General features: G+C 38.2%; 1 protein-coding gene across 5 annotated transcripts in view; it reads right to left on the reverse strand.

Moving 5' to 3' along the window:
* Positions 1-21,275, reverse strand: part of LYRM4 (LYR motif containing 4) — a 211,744-nt gene that overhangs the window by 94,538 nt on the left and 95,931 nt on the right. The gene's annotated exons all lie outside the window — the stretch shown is intronic.

Genomic DNA, 21,275 nt, shown 5'->3' on the forward strand with positions numbered 1-21,275 from the left:
GGGAGAACTTCAAGCATTCCTGAACAGTTTCAGTTTTGCAGAGCTCTTTCCTGAGGATTCATTTAGTGTTTGGTTTCAGTGCTGATGAACATACAAAGTGGTCAGTCACCACGTATTTACTTAGACATGCATCCATTTCCATAGTGTCTGGCAGGCTAATCAAGTGGAGGATGCTTACAAAAGGATGACAGCAAAGACCCAGACCCAGACATAATGCTGCTTCCTGTGAAGGGTGAATAGAAAGCAGACATACGTGAATGATTCCCCCCACATGTATGTGAGCAGCTTCCACTTTCCATTACCTGACCCTTCCACCTCTGCTTCTTTCTCTTCCAAACAAGAAGCCAGTCTTATTTCTGCAGCAAGGCATTAAAAATAGGAATACAGTGAAGTGAGGCTTTTACCGTGGGAAGGAATCTACACAGCCCAGAAGAGTAAACCTAAAAGTCCTTGTTTTCACTTGTCAGCAGGAAGCCATCCTGCACCCTACTAGCCTGTACAACCTTGGAAAAACTTCCCCCATTTTTAGATTCATAAAAAAATCTCATCCTAACGTCCTCACACATCCCACTTCTCTCTTCTGATCCACTAAGCCCAGTTTGCAAGTAAGAAGTGATAATTACTGATTCTCTTTCGGCTAAAGTGTGATCAAAATCTCCATAATAGGAAAAAAATCAACTAAATAAGAAAGGCTACAGCTAATGTACAGCTCTGATTGAATTTCTAAAAATAAGGAATAGGGTTTTATGACTTTACTTGGAAGAGTCAGAAGTCATTTTGCCTAATTATGTCTCAAAGAACTTATGGAAGAGATTTAAGAAATTTGATCCAATACCATTCTTGGCCCCAAGAGATGTCCCTATCCCCTCTTCAAGTCAACGACACATTTAACAAACATGCATTGGGCTCTTCCTGTATGCATGGCACCATGTCAAGTGCTAGAAGAGAAAGGGGTTAAATTAGACGTAGTTTCTGCCCTCATGGAGTATGTACGTAGCCCAGGATGAAATGGCACGTTGTCAGATGTCAATGTAATACAAAACAATATATGATAAGTGAATAAGTGAGATGAGAGTAAAGTTTTAAGTGAGATTCTCAGGTTCATGTGTTTCCTGGGGTGGGGTGGTGTGGAGGGGTGCACCAGAGGGGAAGGGAAGAGGAAAAAATTGCTACTGGCTGGGAGGATGGAGAAGACTTCCTGGAAGAGGTGGTATTTGAACTGGTTTCAAAGGATGGGAAAAGAATTCAAAAGTTGGAGTGGAGATAGAGCTATGTGGTATATAAATCTCTTTGGGCAAAGGGATGGTATTTTTTTTATCTTTGTATCCTGAGAGCCTACCTAGCACAGTGTCTTTACAGTGTTGATAAACATTTGTTGAATTGCATTTTGGGGGGAGATGAAACACTGTACCATGCCTAGGTAGACTTGAATGAATATCAGGGACTACTTAATGTCACAGGACAAGGAATGAGCTAAAAATAGAATGTAAAGATTGACCCAACATGTTGGTTGCTCCACTAGAATGTAAGTCCCTTGAAGGCAGTGATTTCCCTCCCCTCATTTCTCTCTATCCCCAGCCCTTAGCACAGTGTCTAGCACATATTAAGTGCTTAATAAATGCTTTGTGGGTCAACTGATTGATATCGCATTTTACAACAAAGGAATTAAGAATGGTTACAAGAGATGGAGACACTGTGTATAGTTAGTCAGTAAATAAGCATTATTAAGTGCCTACTATATACTAGGTACTGTGGTAAGCCCTGGGGATACTGAGAAAGGCAAAAGATCTGCCCTCAAAGAGCCCACAATGTAATGGAAAGAGTGTTGAATTTGGAATCATAAGATCTGGGTCTGAACCTAGGTTCTGACATTCATTAGCTTTCTGACTTTTTAAAAAAAAGTTGTACTAATATTGTTGTGCCTCCTAATATTCCTCTCATCACAACCTCTAGACTCTAACAAAGAAAACAAGCAATAGAGCTAGCAAGACTGAGTGTGTATGTAGGCAACCTTCCATACCCTTGGTCAACTACTTCTTTACTGAGAGCATGGAGATGGCTTTTATTGATGGCCCTATGGAATTAAGACTGGTTATTGCATTTAATCTGACTTCTGATATTCTCTATGATGTTTTCATTCATATAATCATAGTCATGGTGTAACATCCATTGTTCTGCTGCTCACACCTGTCGCTTCTAAGCCATGTCCTTGGGTGTAGCCTTTTGACGGATTCAAAGTTTTACAGAAGAAATCTTTTTAATAAGGGGATTTTACCTGTGAAGTTTGGATTCAGTCAAAGGGCCACACTTGTGGACCTAGAAAGCTACATGCAGGTTCCTCACTCCTGGAATGACAGCTGAACTCCTCTTTATCTCTAAAGAACTATGACTGGGACTAAATCGACAATGCTAATCACATAAAAAGAACAGTCCCTCAAAAAATAACATACATAGTTTACAATTAAAAATTATTTTCGTGTTAGAAAGCAAAATATTTTAAACATTCTACTATCTTGACAAGAATTCTAATGTTGGAATACTACATATGTAGCTATGTTTGGGGGCTGAAAAGTGGAGAGGCAGATGGATGAGTGATGGATTTGGAATTAGGAGACCTGGTTTTTTCTTATGTCGCCTCTATTACTCTCTAGGTAAACAGAGGCAAGGCACTTCAACATCCTCCATGCTGTAGCCAATAATTTCATGAATGGTTATAGCAGAAATAAAACAGAATAAATAAAAATCATCAGCCAGTGGTTGCTCATCATAGGTCATGAGCATCTCTGAACTTAACTAGAATAGTCCTTGCTTTATCTTCCACTGCCTGGCCTTCACTCAGAGATTTTCCAGCTCAGCTGTACCTGCAAGATAGTGGCAGTCAAAAGTGCAGACCATGGAACCCTGAGGTTCCTGTTTCACAGATAATACACAGAGGCACTAGAGTTTTCAGACTCTAGTATCTGACAGGGTAATCTTAATCTGGTCAGACAGGAAGGACAGGGAGACAATTTTGTTCTAGTTTAGTCTTCTCAAGAGGGAGTTGCTGATAATGGGAGCATCAGCTCCTACAGCATTCCCTATTTCACTCTTCTCACATGGGTGGATAAGAAGGGGGGCAACTATCCCTATGTCTCAATGGGGTCAATCGAGACAGGTACAGCTTGTGTACTCCCCTAAATCCCCTCACACCTCAACGGGGGCCAGTTGGAGCAGGTACATGCATTTCTCTATGCATTACCCAAATCCCAAATGAGCTCCCCCATGGGTTCCCCACTCACTGACCAGTGCCCACTTGCTTTACAGGGCAACAGACAAAGAAGGCATCTTGCCATTGTTGAGCTCACAGGTTAACTTTAGCAATATCGTCATTCTGCACAAGCGTAGTAAATATCACATAATGTCACCTCTTGTCTCATGGTGTAGCCTCAGTAAGACTGCCTATCACTACAAGTCTAGGAATTACTGTCTAGGATCCTTGGGGTTATTCTGGGAGTTATTATCTAACACCTGAAAACTAGACATTGCCATGGCCGTGGATCCTGAGAAACTAAACATTGCCATGGCCATGGATCCTGAGAAACTAAACTCTAAAAAGGATAACAAAATCCTCCTTCCTTACAGTTTCCCAAGACCTTTTCAAAGGGTCTATGACATCCAAACCACCTGTGTAATAATATTAAGATGTTATTTGACTATTAAATTACTTCTTCCTTTTCTAACTACATGTCTGTGTTTGGATTTTTTTCCACATACAGTACTTTTACCAAAATAACATATCACAAAAGCAGATAGGAGAATCCTGCCATTTTCTGTTATGGCAGACATTAAGGAGTAAATATTGAGGGGGAAAAGTGAAACAATGCTACTCTTCTCACTAAACTTTTTTTGGGAAAATAATCATCTTCATAAAAATGTTATATCAATACAATGGGTTTATTATTATCTTAAAATTAAAAATTTAAAAATTTATTGGTTTAATTTCAATGATGGTGAATAAAGGTCTTTGGGGTCTTCAATAATTTTTAAGAGTGTAAAGAGGTCTTGAAACCTAAAATTCTGAGAATTGCTGTGCTAGAGCTTATGATCTGAGGGGTCATGTTTTCGGTGGGGTAAGAGAATAGAGGAAAACAACTTCCCACAAATAAATGCTATAGATAGAAACAGCTACTTCTGTAGTTCACTGCATTCACTGAGTTTCCGTGAAGCTGGTCTTTTAGTACTGCCCTTTGGACCACTAAACTCCTTGGCTAAATTTTTCTGTGTCTTTTGTTCTCTAATCCCTAAACTGTTTTATAAACAAAAGATTTCTTATATTTGCTACAATGTATTCTTTTCTCTTCTTCTGAATGATACCTCCAAACCTTGATCTATGTAACCCCTTCAACAGTGCCTGGTTCAGAGAAGGCATTTTAAATAGATTCATTTGGAATGTTTTTTTAACTAATGTAAACCAATTTTTATTTGGCAATTATGTCACTTTTGGGGGGGACAGTCATTTATTTTATACTATTTGGCACTGAGTTCACAAGATTTTGACATAGTCTTTAATTCTTCATTATGAGATAACACTTTCATTACAATTTGATCTGCTTCTTCTTTACAACACTTGGAGTCTGAGAGGAATTGAAAGATCTCATACAGTTTCCTCATTTGACGAAGAAATCAAGGTTAAGCTTCTTTTGATAGTGCATCTACGTGTTGATGTTGCATGTGACTTATTGCAACAACAACCCATCAGACAGTATCCTAAGAGCTAGGATCACAGGAGGTATTCATGTTCTCAGCAATACTTGTTGACTCTTATATGTTGTCAGTTTTCCTTTAAAGAAAAAAAAAACATCTCTAGGGTTAAAAACCCTCTTGTTATCTAACATGGCTGTTGGAGAATGATTTTTAGCAAAATCAACTAACTGCTTTTAAGATGCTTAAAGATGCTTAGAGACATGCTTCCTCCCTTCTTTTTAAATTAAAGTCACACACTGTCTCCTTTCACTAGTTAACATTTACTGAGGCCTACGGTGTACCTGTCCTACCAGCAGCCGCTACAGGCTTGGCTCCCTCTGCTGCCTTGAGGGTTGTTAAAGGGCAACAATGTGCTGCTCTCCCAGGTTTCTGTCCTTGCTGTAGGATTAAAAGGACTAAGTTCCGAAACAGGATGAAACACTGAAAAGAAGGATGAATGTGGAGTCAGTCAAATGGTATTCATTAAGGGCCCAGGGAGGCTGAGGAAGAAGGGAATATGCATTTATATAGCACTTGCTATGTACCAGGCACTGTGATAAAAGTTTGGTTTTTTAAATAAATATTATCTCATTTGATCCTGTGAGGATGGGGTACTATTATTATCCCCATTTTATAGCTGAGGAAAACTGAGGCAAATGGAGGTAACATAACTTGCCCAGGGTCACACAGCTATGATGTGTAGGAGGCTGGATTTGAATTCAGGTCTTCCTGACTCAGGACTCAGTAGCTCTATCCATTGTACCACCCAGCCATCTTAATATAGTTGTTGTGTTTGTCCTTTGTTCTTGAAGAGGACCATGACATCAAGATGAGATGATATGACTTGCAGTTGACTTTGATTTGAGTGAGTGAGGGCTGTGCAAGGTCACCAACCTCACTTGCTTCTCCTGAACCATCTGGGTCCAGAGGCCAGGACTGGAGATGGCCCAGGATGCAATGGGAGACCCTGGCCCTTTTAGGTCTTATCAGATTCTCACTTTGAGTGAGATATATACATTCAGTGAATAGGCTTCTTTACACAGTTACTCAAGGTATAAAAAATCAAACTGGGAGGGAAAGACTTTCAGGGTTCCTGGGTAAAAGAAAAACAATTACAAAACACAACCAAAAGAAACAAAAGCAGGCAAGGTGCTAAGTACTAGAGATAGGAGGAAAGGCAAAAAAACATTCCTTCTTTCAAAGAGCTCAGTCCACTGGGGGAGACAATATGCAAACAACTCTGTATAAACAACCTATATAATACAGGTATAACCTCAGAGGGATAATACTAGGATTGAAGACTGGGAAATACTTTTTCAGAACTTAGCTAAATTAGCTAAGACCAACACACACTTACATACTCACACAGAGATAATACAAGGTAGTACGTGTATACACACACACACATATGCATATATGTATATGAGTCACTATAGTGTAGATATAATCTTAAACTTTTGTTCCCCCCATACATGTTATCTTTCCTTCCATAGCAGATTTCAGAAAGATCAAGTGGTTCATGCTCTAAATTAGACTGGTAACTCCTTGTGGGGAAGGATTTTCTTTTGTCTCTATCTCTCCAGGGGTTAGCACAGTGCCTGACATATAGGAGGCACTTAATAAATTCTTATTAACAAGCTGAAAATTAGATCAGATTTTTTCCTTTATCAGTAATGGGATGCTTACAGAGCTGTGATGTTCTGGGTTTAGAGTTCTTGATTTTGTCACAAGAGTAACGTGAACTAGGAACTTTTTAGAGTGCAGAGACTACTTCTGTAAATAGGTGAAAATATTTTGTAAATTAATTACTTCAGTCTAATGCTTACAGCTGCTATGCTTTTACAAGGTTTTAAGTGTCATTTTTTATAACCAGAGGTTCTCTACCTAGGGTCCATGGACAGATTTCATTAGGTCTGTGAATTTACATGGGGGGAAAAAAATGACATATTAATTTTCACTAAGCTCTAATTGAAACAGCATTTCCTTCAATTAATAAGGTAGGTAACAAATCATTATTCGGTGTAGGGGTCCACAGGCTTCATCAGACTGCCAAAGTGATCTCTACCATAAAAGGGTTTAATAACTCTAGTTCTAATGTGAAGAGTGTGTTGAATACCAAGAAAACAATAATTAATTATCATGAAATGGAGCTCAGAAAATGTTCTAAAAGAATAAAGAAATGTTTCATTTCATTTATGATGTTTCTTGTTACCTATCATTATATAGTTTAAAGGGCATAGGTTTGAAATCAAAAGACCCCAGTTTAAGCTCTGACATGAATGAGTTTTGTGACTTCCGTTTACTTCATCTGTGAAATGGGGATCATAATGATCCTTTCCCCTGCGACCTTACGGTGTTATCTGTGAGGATCAGATGAAGAAATGTACATAAAGCACCATATGAATGTAAATTAGAATTCAGTATTTCAACAGCTCTGTGACATCACTGATGCAGTCGGTCCTTCCTCCTGTGCTGACTGCAGCCAATCTATTTGACATTATTCTTCCCTACAATTCTGGGTTCAGCTTGTTGTCTATCAGTATTGTGTATCCCAAAGACTCATGCTGTTGCACAAATGGGCTAGATTGCTTTCAGCAAATTTCAAAGCTAAACTTTTACTGACCCCAAGCTACCTGGGAAAGCAAAAGGGCCATTTTTTCCAACACTAACACTTTATGGAAGTGCTATATGGAATTGTGACCTGGAACATCACTGCCTCTGAAGATCACAGAGGGCAAAGGAGAGACACGTGTGTGTGTGTATAAATAATTGTAAGAGTAAAAAATGACAAGAAGACAGCTAGGTATCCTCTAGAATGATGTTGGGAGACAACAAGCAAGGCCTCCAATATACTAGTTGGACCCTCTGGTTAATTTTTGGGAGAACTTAATCAAAAATTGCAGAAATTTGGCAGACAGGGATGGGTTGTGAAATACATTGACAGTTTTCAAAGTGTGGTTCAAGGAACCCAGGGGGCCCACAGGACCTTTTTTGAGGGTCTGTAAGGTGAAAACTATTTTCCTAATAATACTGTTATGCTATGTGCTTATTACAATACTTTTCCTTTTTCCAACTATCTATCTCTGTGAGGCTAGATTTTCTTCATACACTTCAACCAAAACAATGTATTTCTAACAGACTGATTGTGGAAGCAGATATGAAAATCTGGTTGTCTTTTATTAAGCTAGATATTAAAGAGATTTGCAAAAATATGTAAAACAATGCCATTCTTCTCAGTAAATATTTTTTTGTTTTGGAAAATAGAGATATTTTTCATAAGATATTATTTATGTTACAATAAGTAAATATTGTCAATAGTTCTAATACAGTAAATGTTGACAAATATAACTCACATGTACAAAATCTCTTTAGAGCCCTTGATAATTTTTAAAGGTTTGAAGGGGTCTTAGGACCATCAAGGTTGAGTTGAGGACCACATAGCTGTATCACTGGAAACAATGCCTATAAGACTGCAGATGTATTTGAACAGTCTTATTCATGTTTTCCCACAAATACTGCAGAGAATTTTCCCAACTCTTTGGAGACTTTCCTCTACTTTTTTTTTTTTTTTTAACATTTTATGTCTATCAATGTGACAATATGAAACAAATAACAAGTTATTATTATGAACATCATCATCACCACTGATGCATTAAAAGTGGTTGGGAATTTTATTACAAAGTCCTTATAAAACATAAATTTGCCTAATGGTAACAGCTCATATTTACATGGTGCTTCAGCAAATACAAAGCACTTTGCCTGCAATGGCCCTTTGAGGCAGCAAATGTAAGTCTTATTGTCATCATCCTTTCATGAATGAGGAAATTGAAGGCTGAGTTACTTGCCCAAGATTTCACACAGCCTGTTTACTAGATCCAAGATAATGAAAATTCCCTTATTAGACCCCAAAAGGAAACCCATATTGAGGTCTCTGCCTTACACATAAAGACAAAGAGATGTTAAATAACTCTTTCAAAGCCACAAAGCAAGCTCATATTAAACTCAGAATTAGAACTCACAACTACCTCTGTGCTAAATAGGCAAGAGCCTGTGAAAAGCTTGTATCTTTTCCTCTTTTAATTTCATGTAAGATTTTCACAGAGGGTTTTGTAGGGTGTGCTCTAATTTTCATTCTGAAATGATAAAGTAAGACATAAAACATAAAGAGTGGGTAAAATGGTAGTCTCAGTAAATTCCTTAACAGAGTCAAAATAACAGCTTTCTTTGAGCTGTTTAATAGTTTTGTTCAAATGGCAAACGTTCTCAGCCTTCTTTCATACCTTCTAAACTGATTTTTCTAAAAAAAAATATATATAGGTATTCTTTGTATACTTTAGAACAACTGATACTTTCTGAGAAAAATTCATTTGGTTTAGAGAAAATTCATTTGGTTTTCTATTGTAGCACCATTTCCATCTGAATGGGGAATTAGTTGAACTGAGCAGCTTTCATAGGAGAGGAATGCTTCTGACACAGAGATATTTAACACAGCCACACGTGTACACAGTATAGCTCAGTTGCTGTATCAGACAGTGAGTGAATCAACACCATCTCATCAATTGTAGGCTTCATCATTTTAAACCAATCTTCCTTTATGGAGTTGCCTTTGGGTACTGTGTTGGGGTTTGAATTAGCTGAACTAATACAGCTCAGTAGCTCTGATTGGGCTACAAGAGCCCTGGTGGGGCAGCAGCCCCAGTGGTTTAGAGGAACCAGAGCCAAGAGATGGAGGGGGGAAGAGTTGGTGCAAGTGACCTGGCCTGGGTAGTCCAGAGAAGGCAATAGCATTGCTTGTTGATTACTTTTGGCATCAATTATAAAAACAGGAACTTTCAAAGGGAATAACAATGATATACACAATTCCGTCATATTTGTAAATTATATATAAAATTCAACAGACTAATCAAAGAACTTCTAATGACATACTGAGAATGGAATATACTTATATTTTAATGTAATTCTTAACTCTTTATTTCATGTTGAATGCATATATAATTCTGAATAACAGCTTATGAATTTGTGTCATGAACTGAGCACTCCCCACTTTATATGAATATTTGTTTCTGTGCTTTGTCAATATGAATGACATTGCTGTTAGTCTCATTATGTGCAGCTGCAACTTTCTTGAATTGATTTTTTAAAAATTGTAGCTTCTTATTTAAAAAGTTGCGATTTTAGAATTTGAGGTAAATATTATGACGATAAAATATGTATTTTGAGAACCACAGATCTATATATTTGGAGAAAACTCATGTATAAATAAGATTGTAAATGCATTTGAATATTAAATTTTTCTTCTTTAATTATAAAGGTTAAGTGAGTCATATGTTTTTGACCAAAAATACATTAAAATATATTTGTTTTTCTTAGTTTTAAAATAAAAAAGATCGTCAAAAGTATGAAAATTAATATCCCAGTGAAAAATAGAGTAAATTTAGTGAGAATTGTAGTAAATTTTGAAAAACGTTGCATGAGTGAATTTGCAATTTTATGAAATTATTTTTGTGAAAATAATTGTGAAAAGTTGCAATTTGTGAGGTTGCATTTTGCAAGTATTTACTGCAGAATGTGATATATCATAAGTGATTTTGACTTATCTGTTTCTAAGTATCAGATAATTTTATTTTTATGTATTCTGTAAGAATAAATCTTTTCTATGGCTAATGTGGAAATACGTTTTGTATGACTTCATACGCATATTGGGTATTGTGTTTCTTACCTTCTCAACGGCTACGAGAGAAGGAAGAGGGAGGGAAAGATTTTAAAACTGAAAACTAAAATTAAAATTGAAAAATGACAAGTGTAAAAGAAAAAAGAATAAAAGTTTTCTTTTTCTATTCATAGCAAGCATATTGTTTGTATATACGTGTATGCATGCTTGTGTGTAGCAATCTTGGGTAAAGTTTTCGGCCAATCTACTGTAGTGTTGTCTTATCATGTTTCCTCTCCTCTCTTTTCCACTGTTGCTCTGAGAGGCGCCCCCAATTTTTTTCACAGAGCCTGAACCTACACTCAGTGGTGCTGAGAATAACCTAAAGATACCTCACTTTCCAATGGCAAAGACCACTGGGGTTGCAAAAGCACCATGTTCCCAAGATATCTATCTGGTTCTCAATCCCCTTTGTGGCAATGTTCTTGGATTATTTGCTCCCAACCTAAATTTAACAAGGGACTGACCAAGAACAGCATGGTCCCAGGAGCATACACAGGGGATCCATGGGGATCTTTGGTGAGCCTGCTTGTAGAAGTGCCTGATGCTACGGTATGGAGGGCCTACCTCTTCGTATCAAAGATTATTAAAGTATTTGGACACTTTCCTATCTACTTGTAGTATGGAGAGCTGACCTGGAATTGGAAATGCATACAAAATGCCCCAAAGGAGAAATCTGTTCTTTCCTTTCTGCTGGATGTGTAGTGTTAAAGACAACTCTCTGAGCTCTGGAGGGCTGAAGGACTGAAAGTAGGAGGGTACCCTTCATCCCACAGGGCTGGCCCAGGAGCTCATGGTTTCCCAGATAAGCCTCTGTCTGAGATAGAGCCTCCTTCTGTTGTGTCTTCTTTCCTCTTATTTAGGGCCCTGTGAGCCTTTGAGAGGTTGGTGACATAAAGGTGCAGGACCTGGTGTGTACACCAGAATTGGAAGGTAGCTGAGCCTGAACCAGCGAAGTTCAGGTATAATAACTCGAGGAATCCAGGCCAGAAATGGATCCTGCCAGCCCACAAGGGAGTGATTCTTATGTGAAGAGAGAGAGAGAGAGAGAGAGAGAGAGAGAGAGAGAGAGAGAATGTGTGTGTGTGTGTGTGTGTGTGTGTGTGTGTGTGTGTGTGTGTGTGTGTGTGTGTGTAGGAGATGTTTCCGTGCCCTGATTCTTGTATTTTCTCAGTAAATATCCCATGTTAACTGGTTATCTGTGATATCAACAGGCCTAATTAGATAATACTGATGAAATAATTGAATCTCCCAAGTGACATTAGGGAGCACACAGGGGATTAGGGGCTCCAGCCAATACATCAGAAGAACCCCACTGCCCCTCGAGCAACACTAGAAGCCTGATAGGAAGATCATAGCCAGCAGGGGGTTATGGGGACCCAAACCTCTAGTCTTTAACTGGGTATTGGAATAAGACCTCATCATTACCTGGAATCAAGCAGAAACATACATAGTATGTCAATCATGTTAGAAACAGCTGAGCACTTTACTTCTCAGAGAACGGACAGGGTAAGTCTTACAAGTCAGACTGGAAGGTCACTTCATTGCTGGCACATTTTTAGAATTTTGAACAAAAATGTGTTAGTGTTTTGAAGTTAGGTAGTCAAATGTCCTAAAATTTCGTTCTCCAAACAAATGTATTATTAAACAGATAACATCCGAATCACTGAGTTTTTCTGAACCATACCAAAACACATTAAAAAGGAAAACTGAAATGGACTTACAGCATACAAAAGAGGTCTTCTAGAAATACAAAAAAAAAAAAAACATTTAAAAAGCTCATTGTTTTTAATCCCTGTGTTTTGAAGAATAAATGTTCCCACCACCGAGCTGCAAAAGAGAACCAGTGAGTGAGTATTTTACTAAGTGCTCTTCATGTTCAGTGGATTTTTTAGGAGCTCTGGGGACAGGGTATTGAGACAGAAAAAGGAGACACCAGCTCTGTCTTCAAGAAGCTACCTCTTATAGAGATCAAACACAAACTCTCGCTATATCACTGTAGTAACTAAAACACTGAATCTTCCAGCTACAGGTGTACAGTTACATAAACAAGCATCAAGTGTTTGGGGAGGTGGACAGGAAGGATAATGGATTCAGGGGGAAGCTTGGAAAGACTTTATACAAGAGACTCTGAACCAGAGTCCAGTAACTTTCAGGATGCAAGGTAGCAACAAAAGGGAATATTTTTTTAGCATGTTTAAAGCTCTATATAAATGTCGTGAGGCTGTTAGCTTTAAAATGTTGTTATAAGATGTTTGTTTTGGCAGAGATCCTGACTTTTAGAAGATAAGTTTTTCTAGTGTAAATAGATTTTTTTTTTAAGCTGCAAGTTCTGTCAAAAAAAAAAAACAGTTTTAAAAACTTTTCAAGTTAATTAGGGAAGGTCCAGATTTGTAAATAAAGTACAGATGAGAAAGGTACAGGGACATCTGTAGTGAAGGCACAGAGGTAAGCCAGTGAGACTGGAGACAGAAAGAACCTATATGGAAAGCTGTTGGCTCTTCTTGAAGGAGAGTCAGAGAGAACTGGTAATATAGATGTTCCTAGCTGATAAGGAAGCTAGACAGATGAACTAAGTATTTCTTTTTTATTTGGGTATTGTAATTTTAATCAGGGAGAACAAACTACCTATCTGTTGCTGTGGGAAGAAAAGTTTACATTGGATAAAAGCAGACAGACAATATTTTGAGGCCAAGTTAACCTCAAGTCCTCAGTCTGAAATTATGGAGCAGTGCCTGGGGAGATATGCCTGAAAGATCAAGACTTGGGATGAATTAGAATGAAGCATTCCCCCTCTCCCCCTTTTTTGTTTCATTGATGGTTTTGTTTTTACACTTCATTCTTTTTATTGATGTGTTTTGTTTTTACATCACATAGATTTTTATATTACTCCCATTTTCTAAGTCTCTTGTAACAAACTAAAAGTTAAGTAAAATTAATAATATAGTGACCTCATCTTAAAGTTCAAGAAACTTCTTCTCTGTATTACTAGTAAGCTGAATGTATTTCTATATTGAACTCCGTGTGTGTGTGTGTGTGTGTTGTCCTCTTCTGATGAGTTTAGATAAAAGTGAAGTTCAAGGGACTTGAACCTTCCAAGTTTGCATAAAATCCCTTTCTTCCTAGATCCCTCCACCTCCTCTACCCAGATCATTCCTTTGAAACAGATTTAAAAAGAAAAAGAGAAAAACAATTCAACAAAACAGACCAATTTTAGTATTCCAGACTCCAAATAACCGTGTAACTGAGGCCCTGCTGTCACCTAGTGTCAGCAGACTTAAATATAGGATACAGTTTAGAAAGTCTACTCTGCTGCTTCAAAGTGGAAGTCTGAGAATCCCAAGGGAAATGCAGAAAACTCTTCCGGGAAGGTGCTGCTCTCCATCATCACTAATTATCTCTCAGGCCAGTAAAAGAACATCAATAGCGTGTGCGTAGTTTGGCACTGCTGTGAGATCCAGCCCCAGGTCTATTTGTGAAGAAGTACAGTGGTTGAAGTAGAACGTGGGGGTAAGGAAGAGAAAGGTAAAAGCTTGGCATAACTGAGTATCTGTAAGGGGGAGAAGAAAATGGGAGTAAGTGGGAGGGAGGACCCGCAGAACTGCTGCCATGTCCAGGATGGGCGAGGAAAGGACATCTGAATATGGATTTGGAACCAATTCTATGTAGGGCATGTTGGGAATGGGTTCAAGGAACAAGTAGAGACAGGGGGTCCTATCTGTGTTCCAGCTTAGAGGGTTGTGGGCTTGTGGGCCAACGATCATCCCCAAAGAATAAGCCTGTTGGGAACTAAGATCTAAATATTTAACTGCCAAAATTGTGAGTCTTCAGTTGTATCTGAATGGGAAGAAAGAGGGTTTGGGTAAGGAAATGGAACCAGAGTCCGAATTTGAAAGTATTTAGAGCAGTAGATTCATATAATAAGTGATTAATAAATATATGTTGAATTTGTTGGATTAGTAGCCAGTGAGAAGTGTGTGTGTGTGTTTGTGTGTATGTAGCTGTAAGAGGAGCAGAGATACCTGGAATCAGGTAGTCCTGAGTTTAAATCCAGTCTCAGACAGTTATCAGCTGTGTTTCCTGGGGCAACTCATTCAATTGCTGCCTGTCTCAGTTTCCCCACCTGTAAAATAGGGATAATAACACCTACCTCCCAGGGCCGTTGTGAGGATAAAATGAGATCATATTTATAAAGCACTTTGCAAACCTTTAAATGTAAATGAATGCTGGGTATTGTTATTCTTATGAACATCCTTAGTGTTATGAAATCGTAAATAATAAAAGCAAAAAACAATTGCTATGTGGTCTCCACAACAGGGATTATTTACACTCTTAATGAGAGTCATCTAAGAGAAAGATAAGCAAACTTTTCTTGTTCCCCACTTCTCCAAATTCCAAAATATAACTGTATTCACCTTAACACTTTGACAAATAATTTCCAGAGCTCTGAGGTTTAGAAAACTCTTCTACACAACTACCCTGCCAATTATACAGCCTTAGTATCATCCTCATCTTGCAGACAAAGTTAAGGATCAGAGAGGTTAAAACAACCTCCCCAAGGCAACACAGCTAGTTAAGTGTCAGACCTTGGATTGATCTGGATTCCCAAGTCTAGCATTCTTTTTACTATTACACATCAGCCTGCCTCACGAGTCAGAAGATAATGTAGATGTTGAAAAACAAAAAATGAAACCAACAAGTTACTTTTCTTTAAAATGCTAAGTCAGAGTTGGTCAAAGTAAGCCATTTAAATTTGGAAATATCTTCTCTTAAGAAATGATACAGGATGGCCGAACAAGTTGTGGTATATTAATGTAACTACTCTACTACAAGAAATGACAAACAGGCAGACTTCAGAAAAATCTGGAAAGACTTATATGAACTAATGCTGAGTGAAATAAGCAGAACCAGGAGAACATTATGTGCAGTAATAGTCACAGTGTGTGAGGACTGTTTCTGAAAGACTTAGCCCTTCTCAGCAATGCAAGGACCAAAAACACTCCCAAAGGACTCGATGCAAAATGCCATCCACATCCAGAGAAAGAACTATGGAGCTGGAACACAGAATGAAGCAGACTATTTTCTCTTTTGTTGTGTTTTGTTTTTTCTCATGGTTTCTCCCATTCATTTGAATTCTTAAATGTGTTTAATAAGAATGCATGTGTACAACCCATATAAGATTGCATGCTGTCTTGTAGAGGGAAGAGAGAGGGAGGGGGAGAAAATTTAAAACATATGGAAGTGATTGTTAAAAACTGAAAACAAATAATAAATAAATGAAAAGCCAAAAAAAAATGAAGAGAAAGAAATGATACAGGATAGATTAATGTCAGATTTAGGAAAGGAAATGGAAAGGAAATGGACATGTTATAGAAGGATCAAAGATATCAAGTGATGCTTTTCTGAGCACCTTTGGAAAAGAATTAATGCAATGATGTGGTCAATGAAATACAAAGACATAGGTTATGACATTAAAAGTATTTCCTTTCAAGACTGGGGGTGAAGCAGAGGGAGGGGGAGAAATATATTGGGGGCTTGGGAGGACCAGAGAGGTAAGAGAGAACAGCGGGAGGCAGGAAGGGAGCTGAACCAAAGAAATAAAAGCGCTGCGGCAGGCTCTTGGCACAGTCCTGTTAGTCCTGCTGAGCACAATTACAACAGCATGGACAGTACTTGCTCTATTCTGACCTTACTGAATGAACTTTGAAAAAAAAACCAAAACCAAACAGCAGCAACAAACCTAAAGCCATAGTTCCCCAAACCCGAGGTTCAGTAGGGAATTTATTAGAAAATTTTAATATCAGCTTTAATTTCATCTAAAGGCTCTAATATTAAAGGTCAGATTCATTACAATTGTGTGGGAAGCCGCAGCTCTATGCTCCCATCCCCCTTGGCTCCAGGTTCTCTTTTAGAAGAGTAAATCAGAACTCCTGCTGGTTAGTACTTCATCATCCACATCAAAAATTATCTTGATAAAGGTGGCATTACATTTTCCATCCATGACTAGATCCATTATTCAGAGTATATAAGGGTGCCAAACTTGAACAAGTTTAAAAGACACCATTAAATATTTAAACAGTAGAAAGGAAAAAAAAATTCAAGAAGCAAGCAAGAAATAGTTTAAATACGCACTGTACTTCAGTTTTCTTGTATGTAAAGTGTGGATAACAATGCATTTGCCACATTCTGTCAAGGGCTGGTAGGAGGAATGTGGCTTTGTAAGCCCTGGAGAGCTACTAAAATGTGAACTATTGTTATGCAAAAGTGCATTACCATCACTGCTTTTTAGGACCTCATTCTTGGAGAGATTAAAAAAGTAAGAAAACAGGCGTAAGATGACAACCTGTTCTTTGCAAATCATTTTGTACTTGACCCATCAAGTCTGCCAAAAGCATAGCCTATTAGCACTGGATGAAGGGTGATAGCTGTGGTAACGATGCCCTTCTCAACCACTAGTGGACTGGATCAAGTCCAAAATCCTGATAGGCTGTGGAAGTTTTCAGTTTCCATGGGCTAAAGATAAATTCCAATCGATACTTGAGACATGAAAGGTTACCAGTCCTCCAGGGGCATCCCACCTCAAGTCTGTATGAAAAATTTAACCAGGGCCATTTGTTTAAGAAAAGGAACTGAACAGACAAAAGCCTGATGGTAGGAAAAATACTGGACAATCTTTTCTAAAGTACAATAGTGTACTGTCTAATAGCTACAGCTAATAGTATTTAGTCTGATACTGTAGCTCTGACCAAGACTTAATTACTATAGTTGACGGTCAGCTATGTGAGGTATTTTCATTCTATCTCAATGACTAGTTCTGTGCCTGTGTAATTAAAGTTCTTAATAAGTATGTGTTGCATGAATGGATGAATAGGTATTCTAAGAGAAAGCACTTTAAAAAGAGAAAGGAAAGGATGCTATGTCATTAAAAACCTTGGTTTATTGTATGTTCTGCCTCAGATGAATGATTTGATTTGATTCTTCCAGATTCCATCTTCTGAGTACTATGTTTGGCATCTTCTCCCCAAGACAGATGAATAAATGAAATAAATGAATGAACACAATTTACTAAATGCTTACTAAGTGCCAAACACTGTGCTGAGTACTAGTGAACAAACAGAAAGAATAAGGCATAATTATATAATTTCCTTGGGATTCCATGACATCAAGCATCCAGTGGACATCCAATAAGAGTAGATAATGATTATGTTCCTATGAGGATGCATATCAGTAGCTTGTGGATTTGTTTCTTCATTTATTTACTTACTGATCATTTATTGAGTGCATGAAGTATTTAAGGCAGTTGTAGTACAAGGCATAGGTTGGGGGCCTTTATACCTTCTCCATACCTCATTCCTGACCAGAGAATGTGCCTGGTACTTGACCTGAGGATGAGGAAAACACTCTAGGAATAAATTCTACCTGAGCCAAGGGGAACTGGAGTCAAAGTTCTTTTTACACAAGATCTTTTGCTTAGAGACAATATTTGAAACACAACTGTCCCCTTCTAACCTCCCTCTGCCCTTCCTGAGGGGACAGGTCCCTCTACTCTACCCAAAGTGTTGATGTGTATAAAGCAAACATTTCTAATGTTACAAGCCCCTAGGTTTGGGGACCGAAATAATGTGAGAGTGGTGCTCCTTGAGGGCAGGGTTCTGCTTCATTTTGCTTTTGGATCCCCAGTGAATTGGAACCATCACCATTGCCTAGTACAGAATCTCTCTTTGTCTGGACCTGTGGTTTCGTCTCAAGTGAACCCCCTGTACTAATGCAGACTGGCACCCCCTTTGTGACTTACAGTCTCGGGGAGCTGTCAGGGAACCTGAAATGTCAAATGATTTGCTTAGTATTTGTCAACTGTGGCTCTTGAAACTGAAGGCTGGCTGTTTACCCATTATACCACAGTGCCTTTCATGAAACAGGTACCTAATAAGTGCTTGCTGATGGATTTATCTAATAACAGCTGCCATTCATATCATGCTTACCATGTGCCAGGCACTGTGTGAGGCAATTTTTACAATTATTATTGAATCTGATCCTCACAACAACCTCGGAAGGTAGGTACTGTTATCACCACCCCAGTTTTACAGATGGGAAAATTGAGGCAAATGGAGGTCAAGCAACTTGCCCAGGGTTACACAGCGAGGAAGTGTCCGAGGCCAGATTTGGATTCCTGTGTTCCTGACTCCAGGCTTGGTGATCTACACATTGTGCTGCCAGTTGCCATAACTATATGACTCAGGAGTATCTACAGCTTGCCAACTTCTCTCCCCATTTATCCTTCAATGGAGGTTATGCCAGCAAACCAAGAGTGCGAGTGCTGCCCTTTCAGACCATGGCAGCACTGTGCTGGATGCTTCTTTATCATCAGCAGCTTCTTTATTTCCTCACTTTGGCTTCATTGCGGGGACTGGTTCTTTGACTGAATCTTACAAGTGATCTAATGACTCCATTCTCTGCCTCTTTCTATTTGGTGAAAATATTCTCAGAAAGCAAATCTACCATACATTTAACTATGGAAGGAAGTTTTAAATCCTCTTGTCTGTCTAGAATTATCTGTGGCCATGATTTATTATACAAGCTCCACTGTTATAACTTGGCAATTAAGAAATATTGATAAATGCAAACATATTATTGATGTCAATTAGAAAAAGCACAAGATTGATTAGCTTTCCATAAGAGCTTTGGCACAAACAGTTAAAGAGTAATGACTATCAATACACATTCAACCAGGACAAATGTAGAAGGAAATCAGGCTGCCAGAAGACAAAGGCTCCCTTCAGTTAAAATTAAAATGATTTAAAGGGATGAGTTAAGCATTTGGTCAACCTGGAAAACTAAAAAGCTCAAACAATCCCGAAGGTCAGATGGTGGTAGATGAAAGGGCATGTTATAGGCTGGGGTAGGGGGTCAGGCATGAGCTCAAAGAGCTCTGTTCCTTCTGGATCAGCTGGGAGGTGGTACAGGGAAGAAGAAGCAATGAATCTTAATGATTTCCAGCCATTGGTCAAAGTCCAGTTGAAACTACTCCCTGGCACTGCACACTGACTTAGAGAACTACAAATGAACACTGTCTATGTTTATTGTATTTTTATTTATTTTATTAAACATTTCCCAATGATGTCTTAATCTGGTTTTATAAGTTGCCCAAGTTTGACATATCTAAACTCAATCAAATAATAAATCAATGATCAAATATTTATTAGACACCTAGTATGTATCAGATGCAAGGTGCCAAGTATCCACAAAGGAAAGACACTCAAGAGGGCTCAAAGAATAAAGGAAAGCTTTAAGGAGGAGTTAAGACTTGAATTGGACCTTGAAGGATGTGACATAGCTGGAGAGGTTGGGCATAAGAAGGAAAGGATGAAGTAGCAACCTGAGTGAAGGCACTGTTATGGGAATACAATGATAACGCAAGAAAAATTGGGTCAAGAAAGAGAATGGAGAAAAAATAGGAGGCAACTCTAGGTTTGAGGTGATGAAGGCAGTAGGAATTGCCAAAAGCTCTATTTCAAAGACTTACTGAGTAAGTAGATATAGGAATTAAGGAGAAGGCTAAATCTAAAAAATTTCTAAGGTTTTCATTCTAGATAACAGAAAATGGCAATACCACTGGTAAAAGAATTAGGGAGTTGGGTCAAGAACTGTTTGTTTGGGGGGATTATATTTAAGCAGTATGTAAGTTGAGGTGACAGACAAGTGTAAATATTCTATAGATAGCTAGAGGCATAGGGTTAACAATTACATAAAAGAATAAGAGTAGAAATACAATATTTGGGAATCATAAGTAAAAATGAAATACACACACACACATATATATATACACATCTGTATACATATAATAATAATTTTAGGAGATGGAGATCATTAACAACTGAACATCATAAAGGCCTTCTGAGATGAAATATCAGGGAACTAGATTATGAAGGGAGTCTTTGTCTTCTGGCAGCCTGATTTCCTTCCACATTTGTCCTGGTTGAATATATATTGATGGTCATTACTCTTTAACTTTTGTGTCAAAGCACTCGTGGAAAGCCAGAAGACAAAGACTCATGGGTGAATGGATGAGCAGAAGTCAAAAAGAATCAAGACTTTCAAGAAGGGTACAGCATAGAACTGACAATGTCACTCACTTGCTCAAGAAGCTTTGACAACTGACTCCCTATTGCCTTCAGGATGAAATACAAACTCCTCTGGCATTTAAGACCCTTCATAATTTCGTTCCCTCGGGTAAGTCACTGAATTTCTTCCAGTCTTGGTTTCTTCATCTGAGTGAAATGGGGATAAGCCCCAACCCCACAGGTTGTTGGGATGAATGAGTTAGGTAATATGTGAGGAGTGCTGAGCAAACTAAAGTATACACAAACGTTAGCCATTAATAAGATTGCAGTTAACTAACCTTGAGTCCCAAACTTGGAAGCTAGTTTGGAACAAATTTGACTCTGTTGAATTAATCAATGAATGAAATGGACCTAGTTTCACTATGAGTAAAACAGCCTACACATCACAAAATGTCTTGGTATGCTTATATGATCACTTACATCACTCAAATCATCTCTTAATGCAGTATATATTAATGCATTATATATAATTTTAAAAGTAGTTGAGAGACAGCATGGGGTAGTAGCCAGCCTTGAAGCCAGGTTCAAGTCCTACATCCAATTCATACTGGCTATGAGAGAGAAGGACCCAATGCAAGTGATTTAACCTCTTAGTGCTCTAGGCCAGGGCAGAAAGGGGAGGACCACTAAACCATACATAAGGATCCCTCCCCCACATAGTGACTGAGAAAACCACATTTTGTTATTATTGATGTTTTACTGTATTTTTATTTTCTTTTGCT

Source organism: Notamacropus eugenii, chromosome 4 (genome assembly GCF_028372415.1).
Source record: "Notamacropus eugenii isolate mMacEug1 chromosome 4, mMacEug1.pri_v2, whole genome shotgun sequence".
Taxonomy (NCBI): domain Eukaryota; kingdom Metazoa; phylum Chordata; class Mammalia; order Diprotodontia; family Macropodidae; genus Notamacropus; species Notamacropus eugenii.